Source organism: Petromyzon marinus, chromosome 22, assembly GCF_048934315.1.
Source record: "Petromyzon marinus isolate PM22_M1 ecotype Great Lakes invasive population chromosome 22, UKy_Petmar_22M1.pri1.0, whole genome shotgun sequence".
In the NCBI taxonomy this organism is placed as follows: domain Eukaryota; kingdom Metazoa; phylum Chordata; class Hyperoartia; order Petromyzontiformes; family Petromyzontidae; genus Petromyzon; species Petromyzon marinus.
Window position 1 is genome coordinate 12325001 of NC_133688.1, and position 12469 is coordinate 12337469.

The window sequence follows — 12469 nt, forward strand, 5'->3', positions numbered from 1 at the left end:
ATCATCTACAATCTACATAATCTACAATCTACATCATCTACAATCTATATCATCTACAATCTACATCATCTACAATCTACATAATCTATATCATCTACAATCTACATCATCTACAATCTATATCATCTACATCATCTATAATCTACATCATCTACAATCTACATAATCTACAATCTATATCATCTACAATCTACATCATCTACAATCTACGTCATCTCGCTCTCCTGGGCCGTGATCTTCATTGAGGTCAAGGGGGTGGGGGGGGGGGGGAAGGAGGGGTGGGGTCCTCGTTTGGAATGACATTTAACAATGACGATCAATAACAAAGCCCCAGGTCACTCTCGCAAATGAGACTAGAAATGTTGGTTTCTTGAATTTTCATCGGTTATACCCAACAAACGAATATCACTTTCATATCAATCATTTCCTGAATTAATATATTATATTGTTTTTTTTTTTACTCCCGCGCACCTCCGATTAGAACGGTTTTGCTACGTACGCCGCAAAAATAAGTTAGTTCAGCATACACACACATACATGCATTATTATCCTATTATCAGTGTAGTTCACGTGGTACGTGGAATTGGCCCAAGATCAGATCCTGCAAGCTAACTGACGCAGGTCCCTGCGTGCATCGTGCTTGGATGGGTGGCCACGTGGGCCCAACGCTCCCCGTTGCCTGGCTTATTCCCACGCCGCACTCGTTCTGCAGTAGGGGAACGGTAGTGACACATTAGCAGCAGCAACAGCAGCGGGATGGGCAGGTTACATAACCGGGAGCTTGCACTTGAATTACGATCGAAATGTCCTCAGATGATCGAATAAAAATTAACTCTATCCTGTTCATACCATGGGACCTCCCTTGCCATTATCAAAATATAAGAATAGGTCCCCCCATTGGAACATCCTTTGCCAGTAGCAAAATATGGTAAGTGTTTTTTTATCCTTTCATCTGGCAACACAACTGACACTATTTTTTTTACAAGGAGTCATGTTTGCATTTACCACAATACCTGCGGTCGGAATGCAAAAAAAACCCCAACTCTGATAATGTATGTCCTGTCCTTGAAATTGATTGGTCCACACCCGAGACAGCTTTCTTTAGAGCCTCGTCTCACATGGTCTTGGACCAGAAGACGCCAAAAGGCGTACTACTATTATTATTATAATAGGTGTTAGCCTTTCTGATAGTGGCGTTGTCTTTATGCTGTTCGCCTTTTGGCGTCCTCTGGTCTAACACCGTTTGAGACGAGGCTCAAAAGAAAGCCGTCTCTGGTGTGGACCAATCAGCTTCAAAGACAATGCATAGACTATCAGAGCATGTTTTTTTTTGTTGGCATGTTCACCACAAGTATCTGTGGTTGATGCAGACACGATTCCTTGCAAAAAGTTTCAGTTTGGTGTTTTAACATCTTAACACAAACTGTTTTATTGCCAGAAAGGGTGAACCCTATTCTTATATCTATCCTGTTTATACACAAGATTGGAAATTAGCAATATATATATAATTTGAAGGGAAAGTGTGCAGTGCCTTCTGTACTCTCGCCCAAATCGACGGCGTTCAACTCCTTGCGCCGTTCAGTTGCTGCTGACGGCGTTTGAAATTTAATATTTATTAGTAGCACTGCAAGAGTGTCCTGGATAGAGTGTGAGGACCATTGCTCAGATTTTAAGTTTTTAAAAACAAATATTTTCATTATTTTTAATAGCATATATGTTGTTTGTCTCTTAACCGTGATTCGTAAAGATGTTATCGTCAGTGTTCAAATGTTCGGTTAGAAACACTTAAGTGTGTGCCGCTCTGCAGTTTTCTGGGTGAAAAGTGGTGCTAAGTTTTGCCCAATCCCGACCGGCTGCTTCGACAACGTAACAACCTAAACAGTCACCATTCCACCACTGCGCGTGCACAACACACACGGACGGACGCAGGGAATCGGAGAGAGAGAGAGGAAGGGAGAGGCTACGGTAGCGAGGAAGCAGGAGGAGAGAGAGAGGCGGAGAGACAAGGCAGCAGCAGCAGCAACAGCAGACGGGACAAGGTGAGCTGCGCACAAGGGGAGGACTGTCGCGGCGGAGAGAAAGGCGGCCACTCATAACCCGAGCGCCGGGCATTAAGTCGCACGGGCGCGGGATTAACGCGGGGGCTTTGAAGGTGAAGCGAAAATAACGGGGTTTTAAGTAACGCTTTAAGGGCATAATGTAATCCATAGCCCATAGATCTGTCAACAGTTATCAACTCAGGCCCGTGCGGGTTTAGGCGTGGGGAGGGGGGGGGGGGGACTGTGGGGGGGGCGGTGGTAGTGGGGGGGTGGTGGTAGTGGGGGGGGGGGTGCCGAGTCAGGGCAGTACCGGCGGCGCGTGCGTTCACACCCTGCGGTAACCACCGCAGGCTCCCCCCCACTCCGCCTCAGTCTGGCCTCTCTCGGTCTCGAGAGCAATTCACTCCCATCGTTTCCCCTTGCGAAAGTTCGCATCGCCTTGCTCGATGAAATAGATGCACTGATGTTGTGGCTGTTCGACTTACCTTCAGTACCTTCTTTTGAGACGTCTGGCCAGAGTGGAAGAGTAGGCCAAATACCCTCTAAAGGGGGGCTTCGCTACCTCTCCCTCGAGTGGAGGCCCTTACCTAAACTAAAATAAACGATTTTATCTAACTTACCTGGTTTGTTTTTCATTTGACCAGATAAGGCCCATTGAGATATATTGCGCTTTTTCAGACGCGACCTGGCCACAGGCGATAGCTCATCGAAGTGGCCTATCGCGTGGAAATGTAAAGCAGCCAGACATTCTCAACGCGTGCTTCTAAACGTGAAAGGGAAAACCGGAGGACCGGGAGAAAAATCCACGCGACCACGGAGGGAGAGAGAGAGAGACGCGCAAACTCCAAATATAAAGCTGCAGGCGTCAGGGTCGGGGATCGAACCCACAACCTCCTGCACACCGGGCGAGGTAGTTAACATCTCGCCGCGGCAGTGCATCCGCCCATCGTGGCGTGCCGTTTATTGCCGGCCGCTTGGCACCTTGGGCCGTCGGACCTGCGCTCGGCAAGAGGGCCGATGGTGAGAGTGCGAGGCGAAAGATGCCCCAACTTGGCACGCAAGCGGACGCCACGGGACGTGACAGACGCACCGTGGCAGGCGCACCACTCACGCACCGTGCCAGGCGCACCACTCTCGCACCGTGCCAGCCGCACCACTCTCGCACCGTGCCAGACGCACCACTCTCGCACCGTGCCAGGCGCACCACTCTCGCACCGTGTCAGCCGCACCACTCTCGTACCGTGTCAGCCGCAACACTCACGCACCGTTCCAGGCGCACCACTCACGCACCGTGCCAGGCGCACCACTCTCGCACCGTGCCAGCCGCACCACTCACGCACCGTGCCAGGCGCACCGTGCCAGGCGCACCGTGTCAGGCGCACCATGCTAGGCGCACCTTTCCTAACGGGCACGGCTACTCGGACCCCCCCCCCCCTCCCTGCACTCGATCGCACCAAGGGCCGATTGGAATTAACATTCCTGGGATGTTTGTTGGGCTTCCGCGGACGGTGGCTGCGGCTCTTAACCTTTGACGCACGCGCCACCGCACACCTGCGCGCCCAGGTGTCTCGTGCCGTACCTGTGTGTGTGTGCGTGCGTGCGCGTGTTCGAGAAGCTTTCCATGGCTGTACCGGAGGCATCTCGATCTCTGGCACGGATACAATGGGAGGCTGATCGATGCCCGGGTGCGGTCGAGGGTTAGGCTCCCTATCGGTCAACCGTGTTCTGTGTGCTGACGATCCGGTGATTGCCGCTCGCTCAGAGAAGGAGTTGGAGGCGCTGCTGTGTGACCTGGAGCGTGCTCCTCGGAGGTGCGGGCCTTTCCATCCGGCCCTGCAAAACTAAGCAGCCGTCTGGCTATTTTGCGTCTTCAAACGCTCCAAGCCAAGAGCAGCGGAGTGTGTGCCTGTGATTGTCAACTTTGTGTTTGTGCATCGGGCATCTGCTCTGGATGACCGCAGTCGCACGCTGGAGAGTGTTTTCATCGTCCATTTGCCCACCAGGTATCCGCATCTGCCAATGGTTTGTACGGGTACGGTTTACGATGGACCGTGAGCTTCGTGGAAGAACAACACCAGCGGTGACCGTTGAGCCACGAATAGTCGGCCCTGCAGCCTTCGACAGACGGCTGGGGGCAACAGCTGTTAGCGAGCACCTATTAAGACCGGCACGTCACACGAGTGGGGTGGCTCGATCGGCCACCTCTGTCTAGCTGCGCAAGACACTCGTTTAAGGCTGAGTCAACCTACGGGAGGCCCAGGACCGGTTCATATATTTGCAGCCGATGCTCATCCGTGGTCAGGAATCGAACAGGGGCCATCTGTGTAAAAGAGCTTCATAGCTCATCGGATTCCTCCAGTGTAAATGCAGATTCCGATTCTGCAGCGCACCGCGCAACTGCTCCTCTCGTCGAAGCGCACCAAAAAAAAAAAAACACGCGCACGCGCGCGCGCACACGGATCAATAAACTCTCCTTCCCGTTTCAGGTGAAACAATTGTGGGCAAGTGCCGTTAGCGAGCGCCCGTTGTGTGAATTTATGGTTGGCACGGGATGTGGGGGGTGGGGGGGGGGGGAGCGGGCGGGGCAGGTTGGGGCGTACGGGGCAATGGTGCAAGGCCCACTGCTCGTTGGGCCTGAGCGATCGCACGTGGAGCGATTTGTAGGGTCCGAGCCGTCCTCGAGGGGGGAGGCCGCGTCTCGTGCATTGCTCTCAGCTTTGTCCGCTGCCAATGTTGCGCATAGCAAGGAGCGAGATTGCACGCCCCTGAACAAAGATCTCTGCCACCGCCCCCTTCCCCGCTTAGCTTCATAGACTGTCAGGACAAGTGCTGTTGGCGAGCACCTATTAAGTGCACCACGGTGGTAAGCTGTTAACTACCTCGCCTGGTATACGGGAGGTCGTGGGTTTGATCCCGACTCTGACGCCTGTATATGTGGAGTTTGCGTATCTCCCCCCCCCCCCTCATTGGCCATGTCGGGTGGTGGAGGCTTTTTACGACACACGTTTGACTCACGCGATCTGACCCAACAATCGACTACGAATCACGCGACATCGGCCGCGAAAGTTGTTCGTGTTTAAATACTGGATGGGTATGGCTTTTGTTTACGTATAAATAAAATGTTGCGCGTGTGTGTACGTATAGAGAAGGCACTGTGGAATCTTCCGCAGGTATATCGAGGTTGAGGGTGGCCGCGGGTCACGGCTGTCCCACACGCATGGCCAGCGTGCTTGTTTGTGCAGCAGGAGGAGGTGACAGGTGAACGCGCCACTATGAGACCAGGGCCCTTCGCGTCTCCGCCGCTGTTCCCCATGCGTCGCTTCGCTAGCCCCCCACCCCACCCCGCGATCACTCAGGCACCCTCCCAGTCGCGAGACGCTGAAGCGCAGCAGCGGCAGCAGCCATTCTTCTTCTTGGGTCCTGTCGGTAAAGTCACGTAGAATGAGAATAAAATAATACAAATAAAACAATAAAATTGTCACGACGTTTCGAGAAAAAAAAGCAGCCATTCTCTTTCCACCGTTAGGCTGGAGCAAGGGGGTCGGCAACCGTATCGACGAGCAGAGACATTCTTTGTTCGAATTGGGTAACAAAAAAATAACAAAAGAAAGTCGCTTCGTTTCAAGGGGCCGCAATGCCCTTTGGTGGTGATGGTGGTGGTAGTGGTGGATACGAGACGGAGGTGGGTCCTGAATGGACGACGTCACGAGGCTGCGGTGCTTAAAGAGACGCAGCTTGCAAGGGTCCTGTGCGCTTACAGCCAACCAGGGATGAAGTGTCGGATTTAGACTTTGTCAGCTTTCTAATTTGTAAGGACATTTTGAGAATATTGTTTTTTTACGTTCACGATTTTTCGAATCGTTTTCATTCGGTTTCCATAACGCACAATGTCCCCTACGCTCAGCAACAGTGACGTCACCCCCACTATACCACGTGACATCACTTTTTTGCATGGAGCGCCGCAGACGTGACGTCGTGGGAGCGACGTCACTCCACGTGACGTTTGTGACATCTACGTCACTCCACGTGACGTCGAGTTTTCGGATCAGCCCGAAAACACGTGCGCGCGCACACACACACACAAATAATTCGGTCTGTGTCGACGTTTTGTAGCTAGGCTCAAACCCTTGCCGCGCCGTGCTTGAAGCCTCTGGCGTGCTCCCTGCTGCTGCTGTTGCTGACGGTCGCACGTTTCGATAGCCCGTTCCTTTTGCTCGGCTGCCACGCAGCACAGAAGCACACTTGGGTACTACTTTATCTGGTAGCGTAACGAGCGTGGGGGTGCCTTGCCTCCCCACCCCCCCCCCCGGTGGCCAGAGCTACGAGTTGGAGCCCCCCTGACATCCACGATGAGAAATGTTGTCAACAAAAGTGTCAAAGAACAAACGAATAGTAAAAACGCGGTTTAAATTTACTTTGATGAACGTGCTTTCGTTTGCGTTCCACGTTTTGTTTCCATTTCGTTACAGCAGAAACGCAATATCGCAAAGAGGTAATTACGTAGCGGCAGTGGCTGGATCGCGAAGACGGAGCGTACCTACAGCGTTAAATGTCCGAGACCGTGAGCGTAACGGATGATGTCATTGAAGCAAGAGGAGCCGCGAAGTGAAATAGCCGAGGTGGGAATATGCGGGAAAAATCAAATATTGGGGTCCCATCTGACCGACTGCCACACCCCCTGAGCTGATAAAATCATTACTGCGCCCACTGATAATGTAGTTACTACTACCAATTATAATGTAGTTAATACACCACTGGTAGTGTAGTTACTACGCCACTGATAATGTAGTCACTACAGCACTGATAATGTAGTTACTACGCCACTGATAGTGTAGTTACTACGCCCACTGATGATGTAGTTACTACGCCACTGATAGTGTAGTTACTACGCCACTGATAATGTAGTTACTACGCCCACTGATAATGTAGTTACAACGCCCACTGATAATGTAGTTACTACGCCCACTGATAATGTAGTCACTACGCCACTGATAATGTAGTTACTACGCCCACTGATAATGTAGTTACTACGCCACTGATAATGTAGTTACTACTCCACTGATAATGGAGTTACTACGCCCACTGATGATGTAGTTACTACGCCACTGATAGTGTAGTTACTACGCCACTGATAATGGAGTTACTACACCCACTGATAATGTAGTTACTACGCCACTGATAATGTAGTTACTACGTCACTTATGATGTAGTTACTACACCATTGATAATGTAGTTACTACACCACTGATAATGTAGTTACTACGCCATTGATAATGTAGTTACTACACCACTGATAATGTAGTTACTACGTCACTGATAATGTAGTCACTACACCACTGATAATGTAGTCACTACACCACTGGTAATGTAGTTACTACACCACTGGTAATGTAGTTACTGCGCCCACTGATAATGTAGTCACTACGTCACTGATGATGTAGTTACTACACCACTGATAATGTAGTTAGTATGCCACTGATAATGTAGTCACTACGCCACTGATAATGTAGTTATTACACCCACTGATAATGTAGTTACTACACCACTGATAATGTAGTTACTACTCCACTGATAATGTAGTCACTACGCCACTGATAATGTTGTTACTACGCCACTGATAATGTAGTTATTACACCCACTGATAATGTAGTTACTACTCCACTGATAATGTAGTTACTACACCACTGATAATGTAGTTACTACGCCACTGATAATGTAGTTACTACGCCACTGATAATGTAGTTATTACACCCACTGATAATGTAGTTACTACACCACTGATAATGTAGTTACTACTCCACTGATAATGTAGTCACTACGCCACTAATAATGTCATTACTACGCCACTGATTTTGTAGTTACTATACCACTGATAATGTAGTTACTACGCCACTGATAATGAAGTCACTACACCACTGATAATGTAGTTACTACACCACTGATAATGTAGTCACTACACCACTGATAATGTAGTTACTACGCTACTGATAATGTAGTTACTACGCCACTGATAATGTAGTCACTACTCCACTGATAATGTCGTTACTACTCCACTGATAATGTAGTCACTACGCCACTGATAATGTAGTTACTATGCCACTGATAATGTAGTCACTACTCCACTGATAATGTAGTCACTACTCCACTGACTTAATCTCGCACTCTCAACTTTCTTTCATCCCCGCTTGTATTCCAGGTGCGGTATTGGGCGTCGGGTTACGAGACGAAGATAATTGGTGTTGTTGTTGTTGTTGTTGTTTGGATCTTTCGCAGCAACGCCCTGTGTCAAGAGAATGGCCCCGAGAAGATGAAGTCGAAGAACCACTTCTGAGGTCACGCCGATTAAGCCTCCTTATCCACGCGAAGCACGCGCCTCTCAGACGCCCCGAAAAGGGCGCTCGTCTCCACGTCAATCGCAAGTTGGAATCGAATAACTCAAGTGCTGTATAATGTTCAGTCAGATTAAAAGTAAAAACCCAAGTTTAATATCAGAGTTTTAATTTCATGTTCAGTCATCGGCGACAGGGCTAAGACCATCGACTTGTTAGGGTCCAGAACCCGGTTTAATCACGGGGTGGGGCATGGATGTCAGAATCAGAATATGTATTTATGCAGGAGTAATCCTACGAGCTACGAAGCTATTTTTCACAGTTGTCCAGTAGAAGCAGGTTAGAACGTTACAACAACAAACAATACGAAAACACAATAGGAGTGCAAAGTATAGGAAAATGTAAACAAATAACTTAAAGATAAACAACTGCACGTGTTTAACACGTGGGAGGCTGTCGCGACCAATATTATTCATAATAAAGGTTTTTTTGGGTTAGATGGCGTTATTTATAAATTGTGTCGTAACCCTCCACCACCCGACACGGCCAATCAGTAAAAAAGTGTCACGTTGACAAAAGACAAATGGTTCACTACAATTCGCAATTTGCCCGATGATGCTGGATGCAATTACCAGCGAAACGTCGTAATAAAAAAAATCGAAATGTTGTGGATTCACTCTTCAACACACCAGTGGGCTAAAGTAGTGCACTATTTTGTTTTTTTTATCAACGTGACACATTTTTAACCGATTGGCCGTGTCGGATGGTGGAGGGTTACGACACATTTATAAATAACGCGATATAAGCCAAAAACTTTTATTATGAAATGTACGTGTGTTGAACTTCTTTTTCGCAGTACGCAACCAACCAGATGTGGGGCAACTGAAACCCAGAATTGAACCCAGGATCTCAGGGGTGGTGTCTGTGACCTCGACAGTCACCCGACCGCCACTCCTGCGTGTGTCCTCACGCTCCACGTTCCCAGCGCCTCGCTTTTTCAGAAGCCAGGTCGCTTCTGAAAAAGAGCCGTATAGCTCAGTGGGCCCTTACCTGGTAAGATTTAAAAAAATAAATGTGTGTTTGTTCTCGCGCAACACGGCGCCTTTCACTCTGGGCCAGGCCGGTTGGGCTGTCGTGTCAGCCACGCCGTGATGGCTCTGGGCTGGCAGGGAGAAGAGGCGAGGAGGGGCACGGGGAGCGTTAAGCAGAACAACAAAGGCGGCGAGTTGATGACTCCAATCAGGTGGATGGAATTCCAATCAATTAGGGAGTGGCCGTGTGGGAGACTCTTGAGAGACGCCCACTCGCTCGCCCTCCCTCTCTCTCTCTCTGGCAAGGTGTTCACACGGCCGTCGGCTCGAGATGGAGTCCTGGCGCACGGTGAGAAACTCAGAGCGGTGGCTCGACTCTCCGGACAACCCCCTCGCCACCCCCCACCCACCCCCCCCCCCTCGTGTTTTCTCACCAAATAAACTCACCGAGGCGGCCGGCGGTTTGGCCTTCGGCCGATGCGCGCAGGAGCCTTTCCTTTCCAAGCGTGCCATTTTTACCGGCGATATTTCCATTCGCCCGTGCCCCATTTCTGTGTACTTCCACCCGGACAACGGCGCCGAGAATTAGGAAAGGGAAACGTTTGTTAAGATTTCTACAACTGGGGGGGCCGAGCGAGCGAGCGAGCGGGCGGATGCGCACCGCGTGCACGCGCGGTGATCGATGTGGTAGCGGTCACGGTACTCCTTCGGGAAGTCTTCTTCTTCTTCCTCCTCCTCTTCTTCTTCTTCTTCTTCTTCCTCTTCTTCTTCTTCTTCGTGGCTGAAAAGTCGATGCCGAGAGCAACGGCTTTCAGTTTTACATCGATGAGGTTGACGAGCCATGCGGTTGTCGTCAGGGGGAGCGGAGTGGTGCGTCGCTGCGACGACGCCTCCTCCTCCTCATCCGTATTTGCGAGTCATTACGTGCTCTGTGGTCTGTTCTGGGCGACCACAGTCGTACATTGGAGATGGTTTCATTTTCGATGTGTGCATCATCATCATCATCAAGTATCCGCATCTGCCATGGTTGCTTTGCGGATGGGGCTTAGGTGTCGCGGTCCACGAGCGTCGTGTACGGTGGAAGCCATGGGGATCTTCTGCGCCGTCAGGTCTCTCACGAGGAGGAGGTGTTTGCCTGTGACTTGTTGTGAACTCCATTCGGCTTTGCATGCATCGTCAGGGTTAGGGAGCAGTGCAGTAAAGTAGGTCTCCAGCCTCCAGTCTGTCGAAAGGTTATTCTCACATCCATGGGTTTTATCGGGGGGTACGTGAAACACTCCCATGTGAAACACGGACCTCCAGCAAAGCTGATGTTTCAGGCTGACGGTGCCTATTCAGAATATAATCGGAATATAATCGGAATCAGAATCTTTATTGGGTCTTGGGGAGGACTCCCATGAGCTCTGAAGCTTTTTTGTTTTGTTTCCACAGGTGACCAGCACGGGACGGGTTCAGCGAGTTACGGAGAGACTGAGAACTTTACACGGCGGTGTTTTATTAATTTTGTAGAGAGTTGACTACGAAGAGTTCTGAAGACTTGGAACAGACGAATGCCACAGGGTGAGCGGAGAAGTTGAAGCCCCGGTTCTGGTGGGTGCAGCGTTAATGACACAAGTGGCGAACATCTTGAAGCGTGTGCTTGCTCATCATCATCATCACCACGACCCGTGGTTCAGTTAGCCCCGTACGTGCCCACTGCGCGTTTCGTCACTTGTTTCAACTTTGCTGAGTTATTGACCCAACGTGGCTCCAAGTATTCGCGCATCTTTCTGGCACCAATCTTTCACGTTGTCGCCGAGCCATTCTCCGTCAGTTCTTCCTCGGTGGTATTCCGAGCGGTGCTTGGACGCCGCCGGGAATTACTCAGTCCTTTCGTAAATACTTCATTTTTATGGCATTCAACGAGGGATTGCAGAATGCAGGAGTCCACAGTGCACTTTAATATTCGAATGGGGGCGATCATTGGTAGAAGAGAAGAGGGTGGTTTTTTACCCTGAGACTTGAGTACGGGCAGGGAGTGGACAGCACGGACGACTGGAGGAGGGTTGGGAGTTCCAGGGTTTAGAGGCAGCAGACTTGAACAGGCGAATGCCACGGGGCATTCTGGTGGGTGCAGCGTTAATGGCACAAGTGGCGAACATTTTGAAGCGTGTGCTTGCTCATCGCGACCGATGTCATCCACTATAAAGGTTATTGTTGGGTTAGATCGCGGAAATGTAAATACTGGATCGGGAGCCGGTGGAAAGATCTGATGGCTGTGATGTGGGTTACGTGTCCGGTGCACGGGCGAGCAGGAGAGACCCCCCTCCCACAGGCTGAAGGTGAACGTCGCGTTTCGACGGAAGAAGGCCCTTTTCATCGGTCGCTGGAGCGGAGAGCACGGGACGAGGCGAGAGGGGAGAGGCCGCCTCCAGCGAGGCCACAGAGCATCTCGGAGAGAGTGACGTCGATCTTGCGGTTACGTGTCCGGCACACGGCCGAGGAGTCCGAACGTCCCGAAGAGGCAGGACCCTCCTGAGAGGGAGGCCCCCCCGAGACTCGGCGAGGCTCCGCAGGGCCGGTGGGTGGTGGTGGTGGGGGGCGTAAGTGGCGGTGCGGGCACGCGCGCGGCCGCACGAGACCCGCGTCTCGGGCAGTTTCGCGCCTCCCGGCTAAAATCGCGAGCAAACGTCGACCGCTCATGGCACCGCCGTGACGGAGTGCGCCGCTCGCGCCCCGCTTTGGACGTACGACGGTGATCGGGGTGCGTGGGGGTGTAACAAACAAAAAACGGGGCGAAATTTTTTTCCTTCTTCAAAACAATTTTTTTTTCTTTATAATGGGGGAGGGGATGGGGATGGGGATGGGGGGGGGTGAAGCAAGCAGCTAAAGCACGCGTTCACGCGCGAGATCAGCGGCTTCGTCCGAAATATAACGTCGCGTGAATTTAATCAATTTTCGACTGACGCGGGACGGCGCGCGGCTGGCTGCCTGTCCTGGGGTCGCGTTGTGAGATGGACCCGGGAGGTGGACCCCGGGGTCGGGGAGCTGCGGCAGCCAAGCGGAGAGTCGGGTCCCCCCAGGGTCCTCC

At 51.1% G+C, this 12469-nt stretch overlaps 1 long non-coding RNA gene across 2 annotated transcripts in view; it reads left to right on the plus strand.

The window, feature by feature from the left end:
• LOC116945003 (uncharacterized) overlaps positions 1 to 12213 on the plus strand; it is a 27110-nt gene extending 14897 nt beyond the window's left edge. Inside the window, exons 2-5 of one of the 2 annotated variants that reach the window (XR_012942573.1) lie at positions 6509 to 6658; positions 8313 to 9748; positions 10831 to 10989; positions 11694 to 12213. This is a non-coding gene — a long non-coding RNA (uncharacterized LOC116945003). The remainder of the gene's footprint in view (positions 1 to 6508; positions 6659 to 8312; positions 9749 to 10830; positions 10990 to 11693) is intronic. The other variant, XR_012942574.1, reaches the window with a different exon arrangement.
• Positions 12214 to 12469: the final 256 nt, after the last annotated feature.